The 12,306-nt window shown below is 47.5% G+C and overlaps 1 protein-coding gene and 1 pseudogene across 2 annotated transcripts in view; one reads left to right on the plus strand and one right to left on the minus strand.

Annotated features, from left to right (window-relative positions):
* The window catches only part of COL4A2 (collagen type IV alpha 2 chain), a 176,040-nt gene that overhangs the window by 155,347 nt on the left and 8,387 nt on the right, over positions 1-12,306 (minus strand). The gene's annotated exons all lie outside the window — the stretch shown is intronic.
* Positions 357-5,502, plus strand: LOC309647670 (ATP-dependent RNA helicase DDX3X pseudogene; annotated as a pseudogene). Its single transcript has one exon. The product of its transcript is annotated as an ATP-dependent RNA helicase DDX3X pseudogene (transcript).

The following is a 12,306-nucleotide window of genomic DNA, read 5'->3' on the forward strand; positions in this document are numbered from 1 at the left end:
CAGTCGTTTTCATGCAGCAGTTCAAATCGAGTGGAGAGTGAGAAGGGAGACTGCATCAGTGGCCGCAGGTGCGCGTTTCTGCGGGATGTGCCTTTGGCCCTGAGCAGCATGATTCGTGCTGGGATTCTGAACAAAAAGTCCCCAAACGCTGCGTGCCAGTTCTGACCAGGACTCCCGTCTTCCCAGCTTGCTTCCCTCCTGCTGGCGTCTGTCTGGGCTGTGAGTCAGATCCCAGCTCCCACGCTGGACCTGCACTGGATACGGGGCTCCCAGGACCGTGACCCTGGAGCTCACAGGGCTCCGGCTCGGGTTCGGCAGAAGAGCAAGCGCTCCCTCCTTAGGAGTTTTCCACGGCGCCTGTGCCTGCCCTCCCATCATGAGCACAGCAGGGGCGGCAGGAGCCACCTCTGCTGACTTTCTGTCTGGGACCCTGACCCGCTGGCTGGCCCCTCGGCTTCCCTGCTGCTCACTCGTGTAAACCCTGCGACTCACAATTGCAGAGGAATGAGTATTACTTAAAGAGACATATTTAGCACCACTAAGTTAAAAGAGAAAAAAACCCAGAGCAAGATGGGTGCCAGGCATCCCGGAGGCTCCTCATGCCAATACCTGATGTCACCCCTGGCAGGTGGTTGCTTCTGGGACCCCCTCCTCCTCCTGGGTGTCAGGTTACAGCATCCTGACAGCTCCCATGCAGACCGTGCAGAAGAGAAGCTCAGAGTAGCTAGTGAGCCTGAAGCAAGCCCGTCTTTGGGATCCAAACTAGTGATGCGCCTAAAGGCCCTCAAACTGCCGCCACAGAATTCCAGGGGACTGGCTACAGGTTTTTACTGGATCGATACCTTTGTCCGTTGGCTTCTCTCAGATTGAGAGGTTCAGCAGAGGGGGACTGGGGCAGGATGAGACCTTGGGCTCAGTGTGTCAGAAACAGTGCACCCGAGGGACCCACTCTATCAGGGAGTGGTCAACATCGGCCAGAAAGCAAGACCCACATCAAGAGGAGAGGGGCCATCAGCGAGCCACACAGAAGTGGGAGGACCAATCTTAGAGACCCAAGTGCAGAAGCCCCACGGCCAACGGGCCCACGTGCTTCTTCTAAACTTGACTCTAACCACCGAAACCTACCAGCCAAGAAAACAAAGCTGAACTTGAAAACAATAACTTAGAAAAGTACAGGAATAGTATTCAGCCTCAAAAAGGAAGGAAATTCTGACACATGCTTCAACATGTCTGAACCTTCCAGACGTTATGCTAAGTGAGATCAGCCAGTCACAAAAAGACAAATACCGTATGACTCCACTTACATGAGGTCCCTAAAACAAGCACACTCACAGAAACAGAGACTAGAGGTTCCCAGGAGCTGGGAGAGGGGGAAGAGGGAGTTACGGTTTAATGGGACAGAACTTCACTTTGGGATGAGGAAGAAAGTTCTGGAGATGGATGGAGATTGCACATCAATGTGAATGTTCTTAATGCTACCGACTTGTACACTTAAAAATGGCTAAGATGGTAAATTTCATGTTGTGTGTGTTTTATCACCGTTTAAAAAAAAGTATAAAAGAATCAACAGAGGTTTGCACAAGATAGATACACAAGAGACCTGAGGTAACATTAAAAAGATCATTTTCAAGTGATTAGTTTACAAACACTGTATGTCTGTTAGTGTATGTGACGTATGAATCACATGTCAAGGTTTTATTTTTTAATTTCAGGAAATTGATCTAATTTTTAACACATGAAATGCTTAGCAAGAATAGAGAGCTAAGACAACTTTTTAACGTGAGGAGTTAATAAAAACCTCATGAAGGCTGCCTTTTCTTCTATGTTTATCCTTAGAGACTCTAGTTAATTAAACCCAACGAGGAAGAAAAACCAACACGAAGGCAAAAATGTTGGCAGAATAAACAGCCTGTCTTTTGTTCTCACTCAATAACTAGAAGGATCGAGATTTTGCTAAAGGTACTGTAAACAGAGACAGACAATTCTAAAAATGGATGCAATGTATGTTTATATGTATACCCCCTTTTAAATAAGTTTACTTTCTTCTGCGACACTGCTCTGGCTTTGCCCTCTCGCTTTAATACGAAACAGAAGTGATGGTCCAGGTTTGACTTTGTTCCAGGATCTGGCCTTTCTAACCATCAGAAGCATCAGTGTGGTGCAGACAGACATTCCCTGTGCTGGAATTTCTAGGCAGGAGTCAACGCTCTTTTCAACTGCGTTTACTTCCTAATTAAGGAATTTTGGGACTTAAAAAAAAAAAAAAATCCAGAGCAAGCATGACTAATCTTCCTTCCTTCCCCCTCTGGAGTAAAGTAAGTCATTTATTTCTAGAACATGAAATTCCAATCAGGCGAGAAGCAGAAAGTAGTTTGGGTGGAACAGTCAGATAAACGGTCGTTTCTGCTTGACCTCTTAAATGCACAGGGAAGGATTCACTGACTTTAGTTTTTGTGGAGACCAAAAAGGGTGCTGATTCTCTGGAGGATTTCTTATACCATGAAGGATATGCTTGCACCAGTATCCATGGAGACCGATCACAGAGAGATAGAGAGGAAGCCCTTCACCAGTTCTGCTCAGGAAAAAGCCCAATTCTAGTGGCTACTGCTGTGGCAGCAAGAGGACTAGACATTTCAAATGTGAAACATGTTATCAATTTTGATTTGCCAAGTGATACTGAGGAATATGTACATGGGATTGGCCGTACAGGACGTGTAGGAAACCTTGGTCTTGCCACCTCATTTTCCAATGAAAGAAATATAAATATCACAAAGGATTTGTTGGCTCCTCTTGTTGAAGCTGAACAAGAAGCGCCATCTTGGTTAGAAAGTATGGCTTATGAACACCACTGCAAGGGTAGCAGTCGTGGGCGTTCTAAGAGATTGAGTGGATGATTTGGTGCCCGAGACTATCGACAAAGTAGCAGTTCTGGAAGTCCTAGCTTTAGTAGTAGCCGTGCAAGCAGCAGCCGCAGGGGTCGAGGTGGTCATGGCAGCAGCAGAGGATGTGGTGGAGGTGGCTATGGAAGCTTCTACAATAGTGATGGATACGGAGGAAATTACAACTCTCAGGGGGTTGACTGGGGGGGCAGCTGAATCCGCTTCGCAGCAAAGTCACCATTTCGAAAAAGCTAATATGGAAACCACATGTAACTTAGACTATATCATGTAGCTTCAAGAACTAGCACTACATTACCAGCTGTGATTCTCCTGAAAATTCAAGGGAGCTCAAAGCCAAAGGAAGAAAAGAAAGGAACAATCAACAACCCTATTAAGAAGCTGATGTGAAAACTTAGCTGCTGTAGTTTGGATTAACTCCCCTTCTGCTTATTTCCATCCCAAACTGCATTTATAATTTTGTGACTGAGGACCGTTTGTTTGTTAATGTACTGTGACTTTAACTTCAGGCAACTTATTATTTTGATGTCCTGTTGGGTCAGTAATGCTGAAGTTTTCAATTGTTTTGACAAAATAAATTCACTGAACTTGGGCTAAAATCAAACCTTGGCACACAGGTGTGATACAACTTAACAGGAATCATCAATTCATCTGTAAATATTATAAAGGAAAAAATCTTGGGCTGTCTCCTGCATTAGGACTTTTTGATACTTGCAGAGAGGGTAGGAAAACACCTTACAGCAGAATTAGTTTCTAATGTGGCAGACTGTACTAAGTTGACGTTCTGACTTGCTCACTCTATCCTGGATAGGCACTTGTAGTCTTTAAATAAGCCATTCCAGTCATGATGAGGTGGCATGTATGAATACATCCATACATTTTTCAAAGCACTCTTCGAAGTTAATGCAAGTAAATACAGCAATTCCTCTTTTAATGTTTAGGTTACTAATTCTAAGCTAGGCAGATGTGGGCATATTATTATAGGAAAAGTTTAAAAGTTTTGATAACAAAAGTGTTTAGGGGAAATTTCATCTAATTAGATGTTTTAAATGCCTGCCATAAATAAAACTGAAGTCGTAGAATGGCTGACCATGCCAGTGACCAGTCCTTTTAAGGACCTGCTTGGATTTTGGTCTTCAATGCATGCTAGTGTTGATGTTTTTTGGTCAAGAGGATATAAGCAGGAGGAATTATGCAGCAGGCTTTTATTTTAATGCAGATTCTCTTTTTTCAGTTTAAGCTGTGCTGAAATGTTAAAATGGCTTACACTTGTAGAATTTGTAAATCAGAGTAGCTACAAACTCTGAAATTCTTGAGATCACACAGGTTGGCAATGTGTACTAAACTGCACAAGGTGTTATTTCTATATAGTGCAGTTTTAACGTATTTTAGTTGCACAGGTTTCCATTGTATTTATAGTTGCTTTCTGCTAAATTTGACCAAAGATGATTGTTCACCAACTAAAAATGCCTCTGCCACTTGGAATTCTGTGCTCATTTTGTGGTTGGAATATAGTGATCTTTATAGACTAATATTTACAATGGCATAAGGCGGCAAAAATTTCTTAAAGTGCAGTAGATTTTCAAGTGTACTCTGCCTTGTTCTAAAACTTTATTAAGTAGGTGCACTTGACAGTATTGAGGTCATTTGTTACGGTGCTATTTCAATTAGTACAGATTTAGACTCTTGTACATTTTGCCCATAAATTTTTACAAAATACTTATTTTATTGCACACTCAGAGAATTTTAGATATATGTCTTGTGTGTGCGTCCATAAACTTCCAAACTTATTTTGTCTCTTGGAAATTGTTGAACGCAGCGTGTTAAGAACTAGAGTCTAAAATTTTATTTGGGACCATGGAATGATAGTTGAGAAGAAAACTATTTGCACACGACAGATTTTAGATACTTTTTGCTGCTAGTTTGTGTAATATTTATTGAACATTTTGACAAATATTTATTTTTGTAAGCCTAAAAGTGATTATTTGAAAGTTTAAAGAAACTTGACCAAAAGACAGTATGAAAACACTGGCACTTGAATATTGAATGTCACCATATGTGAAATAAAATATTTCAGGGTAGTGTGAGCTTTTAATGTTAAGTCCTATTAAGCGTGAGTCAAATTAAGCAGACCCAGCATTGGCAATGTAGGTAGCTGTAACTTTCTGACAAAATTTAAGGCAAAATTGGCAACTTGAAATTATAACATGCCAAGGTTTTGATACATTTGTCTTAAAATGTTAACGAAACACTTCTAAACACTGCTATGAAGTGTCCACATTTTCAAAGGTTCTCAGATTTTTATTTAGTACATATTTTTTGTTTGGTTTTCAGTGTCTGGCATACTGTGGTTCTCAAACATGTGGTTATCTTTGTGTATGGCCATAATCAGTGACTTTTAGATTCAGTTTTGTCAGCCAGCAATATTTTCAGTAAATAAGAATGGAATTAAATTTGCTGAAGGTAAACATCGAACCTCAAGTCACTGTAAGTTTAGTAATTGCTTAACGTAATGTATTAATTTTAGATGCTAGCACTGCATGTGCTGTGTTTTTTCTGATTTTACTAAAATAAAGAGTTGAATACCAAAAAAAAAGCAAAGAAATAGCTCGCCAGTCGCAGCTCAGGGGCTCAGGCTCACGCACGAGTCACAGAGCAGGAGCTCAGGCTCACCCACCAATCACAGGGCAGGAGCTCAGGCTCACCCGCCAATCACAGGGCAGGAGTTCAGGCCCACCCGCCAATCATAGGGCAGGAGCTCGGGCTCACCCACCAATCACAGGGCAGGAGCTCAGGCTCACCCGCCAATCTCAGGGCAGGAGCGCAGGCTCACTTGCGAATCACAGCGCAGGGGCTCAGCTGTGGTGCCAATCCACCCACGTGGCAGAGCCGGGGTGCAAGTACCGGGTCACCAGGGGCCGGAGGGGCTCCGGGCTGCGTACAGCAGGCTGTGCCTCAGCGGCCCAGGGCTTGGGGCTGCGTTCGGCGGGTGGAGGGCCCAGGGCTGGAGAACTTGGTGAACAGAGCAAAAATCGGACTCTCGATCTTAAAGGGCGAGCCGGTCTCGGCGTGGCTTTGAAATTCCCTTAAGTCACCTGAGGGTGTCCCCGGGGCTGGGCCCCCCACCAACATTCTGGAGCATCCCCCAGGTGACGGCCACGGCAGCCAGGTTGACAGACACTGCTTAACCCAGATGCCTGGCCCCCCCCCCTCCCCGCCCCCCCACCACCCAGCAGCAGCTCACTCACAATTTCACAAAGCTCCCCTGGTCATCCTCACCTCCTGACGGGCCAAGGTCCACTGGTTTCATAGGAAACTAGAGGCAAATTCTGCATGTAAGTAACTGCTGTCAGATCCACTTTTGAGCAAAGTTTTACATCTAGAAGGGCACAGGGTGTCAGTGAAGAAATTCTGGAATGGGGGTGAAAAAGAGGAAAATAGAATCTGTAAAGAGATATTTGTATCTCTTTTCTCCCCAGCTTCTTTGATGGGACTCCACTGACTTGAATTGGGAGAGGCTGGCTTTTGTCTTCCATCTCCTGGCAAGAACAATTCAAGGGGAAAAGGAGAGTGATGTGCTGATACAAGTACTCCTGCTGGGAGGCGAGAGAGGGAGGGGAGACGGGTGTGTGTGTGCATGTGTGTGTGTGCCCACTTATAACTGGATGGAGGGGTCCCTTCCCTAGTCGGGGTACCCTTTCCTCCCTGCACCGGCAGCCAGAGCTGAGTGACCTGGCTGAGCTTCCAGTTTAATCAGAGCAGACCTGACAGCTACACATGCTGTTCCTGTAACTGAGTTGCTCTGGTTCCTCAGAGAATCGCTTGGGAGAACATGAAGACTACATTCTCCTTCGAAACCCCAGGAAATCTGTTAAGGCTTTGAAGGAATGCTTCACATCATGCCTCGAAGGCCTGTTCTTCTGTGATGTTGGGAACCAGACCCGTTACCAGCCAGAAAGGTTGCTGAACTGACCTCTCCTTTGACGAGCCTTCTTTTAAAACAGGAATGATTTTTGCCCAAATTGTCACTTTGTTTTTAACTTTGCAGCTTTTTAGGATTGCAGTGAAAATGAACGTGTTTGCTCTTCTGCAGTTTCACAAAAGCCAAGGCAGACAGCTGAAAAATCACTGCACCATGCGACTTCACAACAAGAAACGCATTGATTTTTCCAGCCTCTGGCATCTTGATATTGATAAGCAGACACAAAAACTGATGTCTACACGCACTGGTAAGGTTTACAAATCATTTCAGACTGTTTGCGGCTAATATTCCTTGTTTTGAAACGGGAAGGGGGAGGCTGGGCCATAAAAGCTGATGACTAAGACGAAGGAAATCCTGTCTGAGCTAAGATTGTCTTGGAGGGGAGGGGCGGGGCAGGGAGGGAAGCTGCCAGACCTGGTGGGAGCTGGTAGGAAAGGAAGGTGCTTTTCAGATAGGAAAGGAGAGTATCTCAGGCCCGTATTTGGTCCTTCATTGCAACTTGGAAGGTTGTTACAATTCGGACCGTGACCAAGTAAGGAAGAAAGGGAAGGGGGTGATTTTCCCCCTGGAATTTCCAGCTGCACTCTTCTTGTTTGAGGCCACCCACTGGCCTTGCTCACCTGGGCGCTCAGGAGGAAACGGGTGGGTGTATGTCCTGTTCATCCTGGCTGTGGAACCACAGCAACGAGTGAGCACTGCTGAGGCCCTGTTAGGCAAAGGCTGGGGGATCTCTCCGCTCCTTCGAGAAAGACATCCTCTCCTAAGGTTCTGTGGTGTGTTTTCTGTGCCATATTGCCAAACCAAAGCCTCTAGAGTTTTCTTGCTTTGTTAAATGATACTTGGGTCTCAGAGTTCTTCGAACAAAATGTTCTTTGTTTGTAAGTCTTTCCATTTGTTCTGGAAATAATTTAGTTACACCTTGACCTAACTTTAATTAAAATTAACATTCTTCCCTTGGCGGGTGTTTTTCAAACTTAAGAAAATACAAACAACTGTCCAAAGGCTTTGGGAAGACTCCCCTGCACCCATCTCGCCAAGTGGACACGTGAGCGTCAGCGAGCGTGTCCCCAGCTCAGGCTCCTGGCATACAGCTGCTCCCTACCAGGCAGGGTCCAGTGCCCGTGGTGCCCATAAGTGTGAGGACCAGAACCTTCTTCCCCACGGTCCCCTCCCACATCCCTCCGTCCCTCTGGCCCGCTGTGCCCACGCCACGTCCGCCTCTGCCCGAGGGCCTGTCTGAGCAGGGACCCTCCTTTCCTCTGCCCCCAGGGCCACACGCACGGCATGTGTGTCACGGCAAAGAGCCCGCAATGGCTCTTCTCTCCTCTAAAGTAGGACCTCTGCGGGCTGCCCGCTCCCCATGGACAGCACGTTTAACTTAAAAATTCCATCAGACAATTGGATGCTCCTACCCCGAACACACAAACACACGCATACACACACACGCGCATGTGCTCAGAACATTCCCCTTGCTGCTCCTGGCCTGTCCTCCTCTGGGACACAGCCCCGAGCCCACGAGAGGACTGATGTACATAACTTGTGAGTGAACATTAGTCCTAGTAGAATCGAGACATGTTGTTTGGCGAACGGATTTCACATCAATGAACTTGTGAACTTGTGACACAGATACTAACATTCCTGTCTGACACATGAAGAAAAGGACATAGAGAAGGAAAAGTGGCTTTTCCTGGTCACTGGGCTCCAACCCAGATACTCCAACGCTTTCTAACAGACCACGCCTGCCTACCTGCGGGCACGCGGGAACTCCGGTGAAAAACACCAGAACAGAAAACAAAGCAGGGAAAGCAGAGCCCGAGGTAGGGAAGCTGGCACTGGTCCAGGAAAAATGGAGCCTGTCGTCGTAACACTGCTGCCCACGGGGGTCCCCTGCACAGCTAAAGCAATTTTAGGAAGGTCTCTTACTCCCCAGGGGGTTTAAGTAAATCTTTCTCCAGGTCAGGACTGACTATTTTCCAACAGCCTCTGTATCTGCTCCGAGACAATGCTGTGCTTGCATGCCTCTGCCCGCCACGTGCCTGTGGGGCATTCATCTCCCCGGCCTGGGAGTTCGAAAAGGACCCGGAGAAGGAGGGTTTGGGGACTCTGTCCTGCTGATCGGACGCCCCGGCCAGCGTGTGTGTCCCCCTTGGTCATCCTCCAGGGGTCTTTCCTCATGCAGCCATTCTAGTCTTTGTTTCTCAGAGTTTGGGAGCCGCTAGTCACCCACACTTGTAGGTCAGCCTCTCTGCAGAGGGACCCCAGAATGAAAGGTCTGCCCGATGCGTCCTCGAGACCGTCATTCTCCTCCTGCCTGGGCAGCCCTTGGGGAGAAAGGAGCTAGGGCCCTCCAAAGGGCGCGTGTGTGTGCGCTTGTGTGTTCTACGTTCTTTATTTCTCTCTCTCATCTCCATATCTATCTATCTCTCCGTCCGTCTACTATCTATCTATCCATCTATCATCTATCAATTTATCTATCATCTGTATCTGTCTTTCTCTATCAATCATCTACCGTCTATCATCTATCTATATTCCACATAGATAAATAATATATACATATAATATACACATGTATATTTTACATAGCCAACATTTTGCGTATTTTGAGCATGCACACATACTCTATGGCTAGGGATTTGTTGGCCTAGCACCGTGGTTAAGAGCAGAGGTTATGGAATCAGCCAGTCCTGGGCTTCGCTCCCAATTTTATTCCTTATTGACCTTAACAAGTGCCCTAACCTGTGTGCCTCAGTCTGCACATCTGTAAAGTGGGATAATCACAGAACTGTGGGTGTTGAGCGGCTAATGTATGTCAGTGGCTGGGATCAGTTCCTGGCACCAAATTGCTGTGTTTCCCCTGTGGGAGATTTTAGCTGTTCCTGGGGTTCTGAAATGCTAGAAACTTCCTTAGGGGTTCCTCTTTCTTATGTTGATCCCAGGGGAGCCCACAAAGACCCTCCCAGGGGACCCCTCCTTTTCTCCAACCTGGAGCCAGTGGCAGGGGTGAGGGCAGAGGAGGCGGGAGGGCTCCCCGTTCCCTGTGTCGCTCCTTCCTGACATCGGTTTGCGTTGTTGCCCAGCTGTTGATAATAGCCTCTCTTTTTCCTAGTGGACAAACCACAGCCTGGGAGGCATCCCAGGGAGCACGTGTCTTTGACCGTGTCCACAAGCAGAGGCCCTTTCCTCTGCTCTCACGGGGCCCACACCACTCCACAAAGTCAGACACGCACCCAAAAGTGCTCAACACGCAGAAAAAACACACTGTTATGTAATTCCCACCAGGTACCAGAAAATCAGTCTGTAATTCTTCTGTAATTCCCACATGGGAGATCACTGAAGTGGGCAAATGCAGCAAAATAGGAATTTTAGGGGTGGGCCTGAAACAACCCCTCGGAAAAAAGGCAAATCTTTCACAGACAAATCAGCACTTCCTTTATCATCAGGTACAGAGAGCTTTAGCCAGTGGGGGGTAGCATTTAATTGGGGAAAAACAACCACACCGAGAAAAGCTACATTTTAATCTACTCTTTCCTAGTTGTTCCATGACTGTCCTTCTCATCCAGAAGGTTTGCTTCGGCACTTTCAGCTTGCTGTACCTTCACTCATTTATGGCACAGAGGCTTTACTGGGTGCCTGCTGCGTTTCAGGCCCTGGATCATACGATGTAGCCGTGAATGAGACAGTAGGAAAGACGTCATGTGCCCTAAGCCTTGGGCTGTGGTGGCAGAGATTCCAGCGGGGATAAAATTACGTGAGAAAAGACAAACGCTTGATGTCTACAGGGCTTATGGATGATGATTTAAAATCCTGGCTCGCTAATGGTAATTTTGGGAGGGCACTTTAATTAGACTCTGCAATGGCTCATTTCCAAGGGACAGGGGGGCTCCAGCTGGGCGTGGCATTCTGACACTGGCTACGCGAGGCCTCTGACAGGCCAGGGGCAGGGTGTCCTTCAGGTCACGGGGCTTCAGGCTACTTCGAGGAGAGAGACCAGGCGTGGGCGAAGCTGCGAAACAGAGCTGGCAATGGCTGCTCTGTTCCTGCAGGGTGGTGACACAGGCAAAAGTGCCAGGTGACAGCCGCTGGCCGTTGGCCATCCTTGTTCCTGGCCCCTGTCCCCAGCCCATAACTGCAGTAGAAGTTGTGGCCACTTGGAGATTGCTAACTCCAAATTCTGCAGTGGCCTGCCGCAATGCAGGGAGCGCGTGTGGAGGGGGGCTCGGGGACCCTGGACGTGCCACTTTCTCATCCTCGCTGTGCCCTGGGTGTCCTAGGCATGCAAGAAGCTGGTGGTGGGCTTCCCTTTCCCATACGGCCAGCCCCTATGGACGGGACATTGGCCTGACAAATTAGTGAGTGAGCCAGAGGTGTGAGCATGTAAAAGCCCTCCTGGAAATGACACCATCCTGCAAACCTGCTGTGCCATCTCGAGCTCAGGAAACAACTGTGCAACCGTGTTCCTGCCCTGGTCAGTCGGTCAAGAAGAGGGAGGCCGTTGTAGCTCAGCCCTGGAGCCCCTCGGAGACGCCAAGCTGTGGAATCTCCATTGGGGCGCCTTCCCTCCCCTCTCCCCATAAAGAACCCCACCCAAGTTAGGGGAACAAAAGCCCTTTCCCCAGGCAGGGGCCACTTCTGCTAGATTTCCAAGGACACAGAAGTGCCTTTTGTTTGCTTTTTTCTATCAGAGCAAAGCACGGGGACAGTGTCTCCCTTTCGCTGATCCCCAGTGTACAGCTTGCTGCTTCTCTGCTCTCTCTGCACCCGTCTGGACTCTGCACGCCAGATGTGACTGATTCGTGGCTTCTAAGGGCAGGTTTTTCTTCTGAAATGAATTATCTTTCCTGAAAAGCTGCAAAGAGAATTCGGAGAGTCCCCATACAACCCTTCGCGCAGACATGATGACGTGATGTCAACATCTTACACAACCTCAGCCCGTTCTGTCAAAACCAGAAATGAACATGAGCACATCCACTAACCCACAGACTCTATCAGAATTGCACCAGTTTTTCCACCAGTATTCTCTCTCCCTTCCAGGATCCGATTCAGGATACCGCACGGCACTTAGAGGAGCACTTTCTTTACAAAAGAACTCGTTGCTTCAGAAGGCAGCCGCATTCAGGGTAGCAGAATCCGTCGGCACAGAACACCCAGTGCACAACAGGAGCGGCAGGAGATGGGAGACCCCGACACGGAGACCATGTCCGGGGGCTCGGAATCTAGTGGGTGGGGCAGAGCTGCTCGCATGTCCCTTGAAAGTCACTCCCTGACCGCATGGAGGGGGCTGGAGAAACCCATGCAGTCTCCCTAAGATTGGACACCTTCTAATCTTCTTTCATGGATAATAAAAAAAAAAAAAATCACACAGCCCCAGGGAGGCGATGAAGTCAAGGTTAGTGAGTCATTCAGGCCTGTCCCAGGAGGGTCTCCTTA

Source organism: Balaenoptera physalus (assembly GCF_965194825.1).
Source record: "Balaenoptera physalus genome assembly, chromosome: 18".
Lineage (NCBI taxonomy): Eukaryota > Metazoa > Chordata > Mammalia > Artiodactyla > Balaenopteridae > Balaenoptera > Balaenoptera physalus.